This window comes from Triticum aestivum, chromosome 5A (assembly GCF_018294505.1).
Source record: "Triticum aestivum cultivar Chinese Spring chromosome 5A, IWGSC CS RefSeq v2.1, whole genome shotgun sequence".
NCBI lineage: Eukaryota > Viridiplantae > Streptophyta > Magnoliopsida > Poales > Poaceae > Triticum > Triticum aestivum.
The window spans coordinates 65,753,652-65,767,017 of NC_057806.1; positions in this window are offsets into that span (position 1 = coordinate 65,753,652).

A 13,366-nucleotide genomic window follows, 5' to 3' on the forward strand; every position below is an offset into this window, starting at 1 on the left:
GCCAACCGACATTGTATAGAAAGACTTGTAATATCTTCAGTCTGCTTGCTCTTCTGCTCTTCTTTAATATGATCCTCCTCTCTTGCGATCGACTGGTCAGGTCGAGTTATTCTCCCTTAGTATATTTTGAATCTGTCAGGTCAGGTCAACTTGTTCTTCTTTACTATATGTTGAAGCTGTCATCTGCGAAGTATCATCACTTCTGGAGCTCTCATATTTTGAGTAGTAGGCCACATTATATTAATGCACACACAAAATTACAACATGCATGACACCTCTTAGAAGAATTGTAGACATAGCAAAAAGGGGTTTACAGGGAGGAAGTATTGGATTAGAATCACATATGCATTACAAAGATAATCTCACTTGTTTTTATGTTTTCATGCATGTCAGGTATTGAACATTATCAAAATGAATATGAGAATGGGCGCATAAGAGGAATATTGTGGAACAATCCACTGGCTAACAAACTTGGCATGGTGGAGGATGTCCTATCTTATTCACCCATAAAGGTGCATGCTCTAACTTGGCAAGGTTGTATTGGTCGCACATATTTTGCATCTGACCTCTAGCATTACTTCTACTTTGTTACACCATCTGCTTAGTTTAAGCATCATATATGAGTATATGCCATACCTATCCATTTTCTGTACCTATTCCATGTGTCATCATACTATGTTTTTCTAGTCAAATGTTGTTCTTTCGTAATAGATGTCCAAAAGAAAGAGGGTGAGTGTAGATCCTCAAGGAGTACAAACTAGGTATTTGGAAAAGGTAGTGATACCTGTTAAATCAGATAGATCAGCAGCCACAGAAAACACATGCCCAACTATACCAGACCTTACCCCTACTCCAGTGGCCAAACCCCTATTAGAACTGCTGAGAGCCCAGCGTCAGGCACTGTCTATGATATCAATTCAAAATTTGAACTCATAAATTTCTGCATGTGCCTTACCTTCTCTCTTGTATGAAAACTACTTTCAGATGAATCTCCTTGCTCAAAGGATCATAGGATCTCAAGACAATACTGGTCTCTGCATTGCTCTTGTCAGTACCTCTTGCCCTTTCTCAGCATACTTACAGACATTGCTATTTGATTATGTAGCATCATTGTAAATGTTCGCTTCTTTATCCTCCCTTTGCTTGAAATTATAAGATCTATATTTACTCTTAGATAAATGTAGAATTAACACAATGGTTATGAAGTTTTGGATTGATCATGTAAGTACCCGTTGTCATGTACTCCCTCTGTATCGAATTAATTGTTGATCAATTGGATGTATTTAGAACATAATAGTGCTAGATACATCCATTTGAGCGACAAGTAATAACGAACGGTGGTGGTATTACTGTACATCCATCGCGACATAGTTGATTGTCTAGCATTACTCTACATCTTATCTGCCCTGCCGTTCACTTTCTCCAAATTATCATATCTACATTTACTCTTACGAAAATGTTGAATAAAGCCAATGCCACTACACACATTGATGTCTGCATTCCTCTTGTCAGTACCTTTTGCCTTGTAACGCTGTACTTAATTAATTGCTATTTGATTATGTATCATCAGTCTGCACTCGAGCTTCATTATCCTCTACTTCTTCCAATATTAATTGATCTATATTTACTCTTTGCAAAATGACGAATAATGGCAACGCTTATAAAGAATTTTCTTTGGGGAATTTATTGAATTATCCTTCCATCAACATGGAGAAGGGCTTTGTCCAGCCCGTGTTAACATGTAACGTAAGTGATGGCAATATGCCATGCATGTGGCCGTGGGGTGGCCGGGTCGTGGCGAGTGTGCGTGCAAACTACAACAATATTGTGTTTAGTCGAGTCAAATGCATGCACGGGTTAGTTAGTGACTGCATGGATAAGTTGTTAGTTGGGAGGGATTCCAGGGTAGTTACCTGGGCGTGCGGTACGTGGAGTTAGTGGCTGAACCTGCCGGCTAGTTAGGACATGCGTGAGGCCATCCCCTTGTATATATGTTGCATCTCAAGCAATGAGAAAAAGGCTGAGAGGGCTGAGGCAGAAACAATGTAGCCAGCGTTTCCACCAAGGGGAAGAGCCTCTGGGCAAAGTTTTCTAGGCTCCTCCTTGGTATACGCGCATGTGTGTGTGTGTGTGTGAGTTTCTCCTTCTTGTGTGTTCTTTAGGGAAACAAAGAAAGGAGATAGCTGTGTGAGGTAGCTCGAGGAAGAAGAAGTGGCGCTGCGAGAAGAGGCGGCACCAACAATTGGTATCAGAGCCACAAGGTTCGAGGGGCGGCCATGGCGCGCGGTGGCATCTGTGGCGGACAGGGCGTGCGCGGCCGACATGGAGGCATCGGCTGCGGCGCGCGGCGAGCGCGTGGCGACGGTGATGCGCGACAAGTCTGTGGCTATGCGGTGTGATGTCATGCGCGCGAAGAGCACGGTGGTCGCGGAGACGAGGAGGTCGCGGAGGACCTGCGTGGTGGCACAGAGGTCGCGGCGGCTCGGTGCGACAACCATGGAGGCACGTGGCACGACGCTGCGGCGGCCATGGCGGACATGCGTGATGGCGCAGAGGCGGCGGTGGCGCGGCGTAGCGGCATGGAGGTGCTGCACTGTGGTTGAGGCCGTAGCGGTGCAGTGCAATAAGCCGCGGCGGCGAGCCGGGCGCGACCGGTGCGTGTTATGGGTGCGCACTGGACGCGTTGGGCGCGTCGGGACTGCGGGCTTGCGTACGAGCATGCGGTTGACGTTGGAGGAGGTGTATGTCGCCGTTGTGCTCGAGTTCGGCTACATCCTTCCGGCGTTTGTCACTGGCGGCAGCCATGGCGGAGGCGGAGGCAGCGTGCGGTGAGCGACTAGTGTGGTCGGGCTCGTTGGGCGAGTCGGGTGCGCGCGGGACGTGCGGGGCGCATTGTTGCAGTCGGGCACGTCGGGTGTGCGCGGGACGTGCGGGGCGCCGAGGGACGCCAGGCATGTGTCGCGGTGGAGAAGGAGCTCGGCGTGGGTCACCGGAGTCATGACGGAGCACGGTGCGACCGGCGTCATTGCGCCAGGTCAGGTCTGCGGGCTGGGTCACAGTCGTGGCGACATCGACGACGGGAGCTGCAACAACTCCGACAACGATGATGTCATGGCTTAGGGGGTGAGTGATGGCAATAAGCCATGCATGTGGCCGTGTGGTGGCCGGGTCGTGGCGAGTGTGCATGCAAACTACAACAATATTGTGTTTAGTCGAGTCAAATGCACGCACGGGTTAGTTAGTGACTGCATGGATAAGTTGTTAGTTGGGAGGGATTCCAGGGTAGTTACCTGGACGTGCGGTACATGGACTTAGTGGCCGAACCTGCCGGCTATTTAGCACATGCGTGAGGCCACCCCCTTGTATATATGTAGCATATCAAGCAATGAGAAAAAGGCCGAGAGGGCTGAGGCAGAAACAATGTAGCCAGCGTATCCACCAAGGGGAAGAGCCTCTGGGCAAAGCTTTGTAGGCTCCTCCTTGGTACATGCGTGTGTGTGTGTGTGTGTGTGTGTGTGTGTGTCTGTGTGTGTGAGTTTCTCCTTCTTGTGTGTTCTTGAGGGAAACAAAGAAAGGAGAGAGTTGTGTGAGGTAGCTTGAGGGAGTCCTGGATTAGGGGGTGCCCGGACAGCCGGACTACAACCTTTGGCCGGACTGTTGGACTATGAAGATACAAGATTGAAGACTTCGTCATGTGTCCGGATGGGACTTTCCTTGGCGTGGAAGGCAAGCATGGCAACACGGATATGTAGATCTCCTCCCATTGTAACTGACTCTGTGTAACCCCAGCCCCCTCCGTTGTCTATATAAACTGGAGGGTTTAGTCCGTAGGACAACGACAATCATACCATATGCTAGCTTCTAGGGTTTAGCCTCTCTAATCTCGTGGTAGATCTACTCTTGTAATACCCATATCATCAAGAATAAATCAATCAGGACATAGGGTTTTACCTCCATCAAGAGGGCCTGAACCTGGGTAAAACATCGTGTCCCCTGCCTCATGTTACCATCCGCCTTAGACGCACAGTTCGGGACCCCCTACCCGAGATCCGCCGGTTTTGACACCGACATTGGTGCTTTCATTGACAGTTCTTCTGTGTCATCATCATCAGGCTTGATGGCCCCTTCGATCATTGTTAGCGATGCAGTCCAGGGTGAGACTTTTTTCCCCGGACAGATTTTTGTATTCGGCGGCTTTGCACTACGGGTCAATTCGCTTGGCCATCCGGAGCAGATTGAAAGCTACGCCCCTGGCCATCAGGTCAGGTTTGGAAGCTTAAACTACACGGCCAATATCCGCGGAGTCTTGATCTTCGGCGGATTCGAGCCCCTGCCGAGTGTGCCTCACTATCACGATGGGCATGATTTAGCTCTACCACCGAACAGTGTCCTGGAGGCCGCACCCGCATCCGCTCCGACCTTTAATTAGGAGCCAGCTGCGCCGACCGAGGGCGGGTGGTTAGACCCCGCCACGGAGGCAACCACCTCAACGGAGATCGAACCGAACACCAACCTTATCCTTCGCAAGGCCCGTGACTCCACATTGTCGGACTCTCCTCCGAACTCTGAACCATCCGCGCCCCTGCCAATCGAATCCGATTGGGCGCCGATCATGGAGTTCACTGCCGCGGATATCTTTCATCACTCGCCCTTCGGCGACATACTAAATTCACTAAGATCTCTCTCTTTGTCAGGAGAGTCCTGGGCGGATTATGACCAGCAGGATTGCGATGCGGACGATGAAGAAATTCGACCCCCACCCACCACCCACTTTCATAGCCACTGTCGGTGACTTGACCGACAGGCTCGACTTCGACTCCGAAGACATCAACGGTATGGACGATGATGTAGGAGACGAACAGGAACCAGCGCCTATAGGGAACTGGAAAGCCACCTCACCATATGGAATATATATGGTGGACACACCCAAAGAGGGAAATGGTGACAGAACAGCGGGGGATGACCCCTCCAAGAAGCAACCTAAGCGTCAGTGTCAGCGGCGCCACTCTAAGTCCCGCTAAAGCAAAAATGGTGATACCGACACAGGAGATAATAACACCCCGGACAGTGCCGAAGACAACTCCCACCAGCAAGATTCAGTGCAGGAGGATGAAGAAGCCAGCCCCCCTGAGAGAGCGGCAGATAAAGAGGTAGAGGATGATAATTATACGCCTCCCTCCGAAGACGAGGCAAGCCTCGACGATGATGAATTTGTCGTGCCTGAGGATCCCGTCGAGCAAGAGCGCTTCAAGCACAGGCTTATGGCCACTGCGAGTAGCCTTAAGAAAAAGCAGCAGCAGCTTAGAGCTGATCAAGACTTGCTAGCCGACAGATGGACTGATGTCCTTGCGACCGAGGAATACGAACTCGAACGCCCCTCCAAAACCTACCCGAAGCGCAGGTTGCTACCCCGATTAGAGGAGGAAGCATCCAAACCCACATCTCCAGCGGCTGACCGGCCACCTCGCGGCCGCGACAGAGAGGCCTCTCGGCCCACAACTCAAGCCGCACCCCGGCGTCACTCAAAAAACACCAAGGCACGGGGAAATGCCTTAGACCTGCGAGATATATTGGAGGACAAAGAAAGGCAAACAAGATCGATCTATGGATCGCGTGGGCGCCCCACGACACGAGACGATAGCCGTCATGCCGGATACAGTAAAAGTAAATCCGGCCGGGCCGAACACAATAGACAAAACTCATTTGAGCTGCGTCGTGATATAGCCCAGTACAGAGGCGCCGCACACCCGCTATGCTTCACAGATGAAGTAATGGATCATCAAATCCCAGAGGGTTTCAAACCCGTGAAAATTGAATCATACGATGGTACAACAGATCCTGCAGTATGGATTGAGGACTATCTCCTTCATATCCACATGGCCCGTGGCGACGATCTACACGCCATCAAATACCTCCCACTCAAGCTTAAAGGACCAGCTCGGCATTGGCTCAACAGCTTGCCACCAGAATCCATTGGGTGTTGGGAAGACCTGGAAGCCGCATTCCTCAACAACTTCCAGGGCACCTATGTGCGACCACTAATGAAGCTATGTACCTAGGGTAGGGTCATGGACCTGTCCAACATACACTCCCCAAGGACATCTTTACAAAGAATCAGAAGCAGTCGAAGAGAAAATATCATCCACTCAACCATGAAGATGTGCTCACTCGCCTGCCTTGAAGACACTCGACCACCTTGAAGACACTCGACCACCAGAAGACGAGAAGCCCTCCACTCTGCAACGGTCGCGACTTAAACCATAGCATTATGGGCATTTATAACACTTTATTATAGACGTTACCAGTAACGCCCCACCTTTATGAGCATTGAACCATGTGTAACGGAGGGGAGCTGGGGTCCTGGCGCACTCTATATAAGCCACCCCCCTCCTCTGGGACAGGGGTTCGCACTTTTGTAAACACACACACACACACACACACACACATATAATCCAGTCGACCGCCTCAGGGCACCGAGACGTAGGGTTGTTACTTCCTCCGAGAAGGGCCTGAACTCGTAAAACTCGTGTGTACAACTACTCCATAGCTAGGATCTTGCCTCCTCATACCTACCCCCCATTCTACTATCAGTCTTAGATCCACGACAGTTGGCGCCCACCATGGGGCCGGTGTCTTAGCGACTTATTGGAGAAGTTACAATTTTTTCGATCCCCATCATCATGGTTCCAGGTGGAGGTTTGGCTGAGGGCCGCGAGATCCGTCTCGGCGCGCTCGTGTTTGTCGCCGACGACTCCGCTTGGCTTCAGGAGGCACCACTCGACATCGATGCGCTCCCCACCCGCGGGGCGTCGCACTTTCACGCGTGCGTCCGCGGCGTCCTCCTGCGGCAATCGTCGACCCAGTACCAGTCGACTCCTATGGCTTTCCCCCTCCCTGCGACCTGCCGGAACAAGCGCACTGGCCGGTCGAGGGTTCAATGGTGGGTGAAGCATGCGGTGGCCCGCCAGTCGGCCACCCCTCAAGTCGCGACGCTTGAGCCCAACGAGTCTCTCTACGGCATGTTCGATCTGTCGACTGGCTCCGTAGAGACTGCATCCGAGTGCGGTAGCAATGAATCGACAGCGGAAGTCCTGATGGTCAATGGACCACGTGGTCCTCCTGGCTTCGATCATGAAGACGGAGGTGACGGGAACGGTGATCTGTCGCGCGTTCACGAGGAGTACCACCCCGAGCCTCTTTCCTCGCAACAGAGAGAAGAACTTCGTCACCGAAACATGGATGCCCTGCATACTCCTATAGTTGGAGAAACGCCTGAGGCCCAGGCCTTGGAACAGGCTTGCTTGGCCAATCTGGCTGAGCGCACTCGGCTGGAGAACCTACAGCGCGCACTCGACGATCGTGCTCGTCAACGTGCTCCTGAGTCCAGCCGATGCCAACTTTTTCCGCCTCGGGCTCAGGTATACCGAACACCGATCCAAAACCTAGCAGCTGCGGCCCGGATAGCAGAGTCGATTCAACCTTCCCAGTCCGAAGCTGGCCAAGGTCTAGCACAGATCAAGGCCTTGCTCCGGGCAGCAGGAGAGTAGAATAGGGCCGTGTCTCAGTCGCGGGATAGAATCCATAACAGATCTGTGGTCGTAGATATGGTCCAGTCGGCCCATAGCCCAAGATCGCCCCCGAGGCGTGAGGCACGTGGAGAGCGACGTGATCAGTACAGAAACTAGGAGCAGTATGATCGTCAAGCCGATCGCGATGGTCGCCGTCGAGTGCCCACGCCTCCTCCAAGGAGTGGGTCGTACGTGCCGCGGCCACATGAAGACAGGCTCCCTAACAACGTCGGAAGAGGTATTCCAGTCGACCCCAGGGAGCCAGGCTTTGATGCGAGACCTATTCTCGTACAAGGCTTGGTCGACAGAAACAGAGCTCACCGAGATGGCCATGACAGAGGCCCGCAAACCAGCAATAGGTGCATGTCTCTGGCCTAGAGTGCTTCAGCAGAGCTATCAGAGCTGCAGTGATTCCCCCCAACTTCAGGTTGGCGACTGGAGTCAGTAAGTTCACCAGAGAGTCCAAGCCTGACACCTGGCTTGAAGACTACCGAGTGGCTGTCCAGATTGGTGGTGGCAATGATGAGGTGGCCATGAAACACCTTCCTCTGATGTTGGAGGGCTCGGCTAGGGCATGGCTGAATCAATTGGCACCTGGCAGCATCTATACTTGCGGAGATCTCGCCCGAGTGTTTGTCAGAACGTTTGAGAGTACTTGCAAGCGGCCAACAGGTTTGACAGAATTACAGTGTTGCGTCCAGAAACCGAATGAAACTTTGAGAGATTATATCCAGAGGTGGATCACCCTGCACCACACGGTGGAAGATGTGTCTGATCATCAGGCAATTTGTGCTTTCGAGGAAGGCGTCAGGTACCGAGAGTTGAATCTGAAATTCGGTCAGACAGGAAACATGACTTTGACTCGGATGATGGAAATCGCCACCAAGTATGCCAATGGTGAAGAGGAGGAGCGACTACAGAGCGGCAAACACAAAGCATTCGCCCACGAAGCCGAAGGAGGAAACTCCAGTTGGAAACAAAAACGCAAGGCCAAACCAGCTGCTCCGGGTGAGGCCTTGGCTGTGGTTCAAGGAAAGTTCAAGGGGAAGCCCAAAGGGACGTGGAACCCCAAGAAAGTAAAAGATCAAGATGGAAATGACATATTGGATCTGTCGTGCCATATCCACACCAAAAAAGAAGAAGAAGGTAATTTCATCTACCCGAAGCATACCACTCGACAGTGTCGGCTCCTGATCCAGCAGTTCCGAGACAAACGGCCCACGGAAAAGGAGAAGGAGGCAGACAAGGCTGAGAGTCAAGGGGAAGATGATGATGGTTATCCTCACGTGAATTCCACTCTGATGATTTTTGCTGATGTTGAAAACAAGAGTCGATTGAAAGTCATCAACAGAGAAGTGAACATGGTTGCTCCGGCGACAACCAATTACTTGAAATGGTCGCAGGCTGCCATTACGTTCGACCAGTCTGATCACCCAGCGCACATCGCCACCCTGGGAGGCAAGTGCTGGTGGTCAACTCGATGGTCGAAGGCACTCGACTGACAAAGGTCCTGATGGATGGTGGCAGTGGCCTGAACATTCTGTACGCAGAAACGTTGAAAGGAATGGGCATTCCGAATTCCAGACTCAGTGAAAGCCACATGAGTTTCCATGGGGTCATCCCAGGCAAGAAGGCTACGTCCCTCGGTCAGATTGCACTCGACGTGGTTTTCGGCGATGCCAAAAATTACCACAAAGAAAAGTTGACGTTTGAAGTCGTGGATTTTCAGAGTGCGTATCATGCAATTCTGGGCAGGCCAGCTTATGCACGATTCATGGCTCGACCTTGTTACGTGTACCTCAAACTGAAGATGCCTGGTCCCAGAGGAGTGATCACTATCTCTGGTAATCGGAAAAAGGCAAAAGAGTGTTTCCAGAAGGGCTCAAAGATCGCCGATGCCCAGATGGCCGTGGCAGAATTGCTAGAATACGAGAAAAATACAGACCCAAGTGACTTGTTGCGAGCCAAGAAGCCAGCCACGGATTCAGCATTCCAGTCACCTGGCGACACGAAGTCTGCTCATATTCACCCGACGGACCCCAATGCAGCTCCGACCCACATTTCGACCACACTCGACTCCAAATAGGAAGAAGCGCTCATCAAGTTCCCCCGTGAGAACTGGGACATCATTGCATGGAAGCCTTCTGACATGCCAGGTGTTCCCAGGGGACTGGCTGAGCATCGTTTGCGAGTCAACCCGAAAGTGAAACCAGTCAAAGAGCATCTTCGACGGTCCACCGTCTAGAAAAGAAAAGCAATCGGCGAAGAGGTGGCTCGGCTTTTGGCAGCTGAGTTTATCCGAGAGATTTACCACTCCGAGTGGTTAGCCACATGGTCCCAAAGAAAGATGACTCACTCCGCATGTGCATCAATTTCAAGCATATCAATCGGGCCTTCCCGAAAGATCACTTCCCACTCCCTCGCATCGATCAGATAGTCGACTCGACTGCTGGGTGCGAGCGTTTGTCCTTTTGGATGCCTACTACGGGTACCACTAGATCTGTCTGTATGGACCCGATGAAATAAAGACAACTTTTATCACCCCGTTCGGGTGCTTCTGTTATGTCACAATGCCATTCGGCTTGAAGAACGCCGGAGCCACATTTATGCGAATGATTCAGAAGTGCCTGCTCACTCAGATCAGTCGGAATGTGGAAGCATACATGGATGACATTGTGGCCAAGTCACGTAAAGGTTCTGACCTGCTGACCGACCTCGCCGAAACCTTTGCCAACCTCACAAGGTATGATATCAAGCTCAATCCATCAAAGTGCACATTTGGAGTTCCAGGTGGAAAGTTACTCGGTTTTCTTGTTTCCGAACGAGGAATCGATGCTAACCCAGAGAAAGTAGGCGCTAAACTTCGGATGAAACACCCTGTGCGTGTGCATGATGTCCAGAAGCTTACTGGTTGCTTGGCCGCCCTAAGTCAATTCATTTCTCGCCTCGGTGAAAAGGCCGTGCCTCTTTACTGACTGATGAAGAAATTAGATGCGTTCGAGTGGACTCTAGAAGCTGATACAGCATTTGCAGAGCTAAAAGCCCTGCTTTCCACCCAGCCGGTGCTTGCTGCTCCAATCAGCAAAGAGCCTCTTTTGCAGCCACTGGACAAGTCATCAGTACAGTACTTACGGTCGAGCGAGAATAAGAAGGAAAAGCGTACAAAGTTCAATGCCCAGTTTATTATATTTCTGAAGTCCTGACCCCGTCAAAGCAGAGATATCCTCACTATCAGAAGCTTGTCTATGGAATTTACATGACCACGAAGAAGGTTGCACACTACTTCTCAGATCACTTTGTTACAGTCGTCAGCGATGCTCCATTGTCAGAGATTTTGCACAACAGGGATGCAACTAGTCGAGTGGCAAAATGGTCAATTGAACTCCTTCCCTTGGATATCAAGTTTGAGGCAAAGAAAGCTATCAAGTCCCAAGCAATAGCAGATTTCCTCGCCGAGTGGATCAAACAGCAACTGCTGACTCAAGTTCACTCGGAGCACTGGACCATGTTCTTTGACGGATCCAAGATGTTGAACGGTTTTGGTGCTGGAGTAGTTCTGGTATCCCCCCAAGGAGACAAGCTCAGATATGTCCTCCAGATTCACTTTGATTCCTCCAACAATGAAGCAGAGTATGAAGCACTCCTGTATGGGTTGCGCATGGCCATCTCACTTGGCGTCCGTCGCCTCATGGTCTATGGCGACTCAGTTTTGGTAGTTAATCAAGTGATGAAGGAGTGGGACGTCAGAAGCCCAGCCATGACTGGTTACTGCAACGCGGTGAGAAAGCTTGAGAAGAAGTTCGAGGGGCTAGAACTCCACCACATCCCCCAATTGAAAATCAAGCAGCCGATGAATTGGCAAAGATAGGTTCCAAGAGAGGCCATTCCCAGCAATGTGTTCTTGGAGCATATTCACATGCCGACAGTTCAGGAAGATCCTTTCATCGAAGAGCCCCCACAACCCAAGAGCGCCACGGATCCGACTGAAGTCGAGGTCCCAGCTATGGTCGACCTAATCATGGAGGTTCTAGCCATTACTCCCGACTAGACGGTGCCCTACATTGCGTACATCCTCAGGAAAGAGCTCCCAGAGGATGAAGAAGAAGCTCGACAGATCGTCCGCCGATCTAAAGCTTTTACTATGATAAGAGGGCAGCTGTTCAGAGAAAGTGTGACTGGAGTCGGTCAGAAGTGCATAACACCAGAAGAAGGTCGAATGATCCTTAATGACATCCACTCGGGGACCTGTGGTCACCATGCGTCCTCTCGGGCCATCGTGGCTAAAGCATACCGAGCTGGATTCTATTGGCCACGAGCAAATGAGATGGCGAAAGATATAGTCGACAGATGTGAGGGCTGTCAATTTTACTCCGATATGTCTCACAATCCAGCGTCATCCCTGAAGACCATCCCCCTCATCTGGCCCTTCGCCGTTTGGGGACTGGATATGGTTGGACCGCTAAGGACCAGCAGAAGCGGCTTCACTCACGTGCTCGTTGCAGTCGACAAGTTTACCAAATGGATCGAAGCCAAACCCATCAAGAACCTTGATGTTAGCACTACTGTCAGTTTTATCAGAAAATTGACGTTCCGATATGGAGTCCCACACAGCATCATCACGGACAACGGATCGAACTTCGATTCTGATGAGTTCAGAATTTTCTGCGCCTCTCAGGGCACTCGAGTCGACTATGCTTCTGTTGCTCACCCGCAGTCGAACGGACAAGAAGAAAGAGCCAATGGCCTAATTCTCAATGGACTGAAGCCCCAACTGATGCGTGATCTCAAACATGCAGCAGGTGCTTGGGTTGATGAACTTCCGTCAGTTCTATGGGGTTTGAGGACAACTCCTAATCGGTCGACTGGAAGAACTCCTTTCTTCTTAGTCTATGGAGCCGAAGCTGTTCTGCCAAGTGACTTGCTCCACAACGCACCCCGAGTTGAACTCTTCTCCGAAGCAGAAGCAGAGCAGGCCCGGCAAGATTCAGTTGATCTCTTAGAGGAGGAAAGAGAGATGTCCTTGATCCGCTCGACCATTTATCAGCAAGATTTGCATCGATTCCACGCCAGGAATGTGAGGGGTCGGGCCTTTCAAGAAGGAGACTTGGTTCTTCGAGTGGATCAGCAGAAACCACACAAGCTCGCTCCAACTTGGGAAGGCCCCTTCATCGCCACCAAAGTTCTCCACAACAGAGCACACCATCTTTACAGTATCGAGCATCAGAAAGACGAGCCACGGGCTTGGAACGCGGAGCTGCTCCGCCCCTTTTATACTTATACACTCGTTCGAATAAAATGTAATAAGCAACACCTTTTGTAATTCGTTTATCAAAGACAAGAGTTTACGGTTCTCTTATTCGATTGTGTTGTTCTTATTTACTCCTGAAATCCCAAGTGGGTGGGCTTAGTCGCGAATCCATTCCGCCTAAGTTCGAAAAAATCCTACTGAGTGAAGAGCAATCCTTCCACTCGGGGGCTTAGCTGCAGTCGAGCACTCGCCTAAGTTCTCTCACTAAGAGGCTTAACGGCAGTCCAGCACTCGCCTAAGTTTGGAAAAATCCTACCGAGTGGAGAGCAATCCTCCCACTCGGGGGCTTAGCTGCAGTCGAGCACTCGCCTAAGTTCTCTCAATAAGACGCTTAACGGTACTCCAGCACTCGCCTAAGTTTGGAAAAATCCTACCGAGTGGAGAGCAGTCCTCCCACTCAGGGGCTTAGCTACAGTTGAGAACTCGCCTAAGTTCTCTCACTAAGAGGCTTAACGGTAGTCCAACACTTGCCTAAGTTTGAAAAAATCCT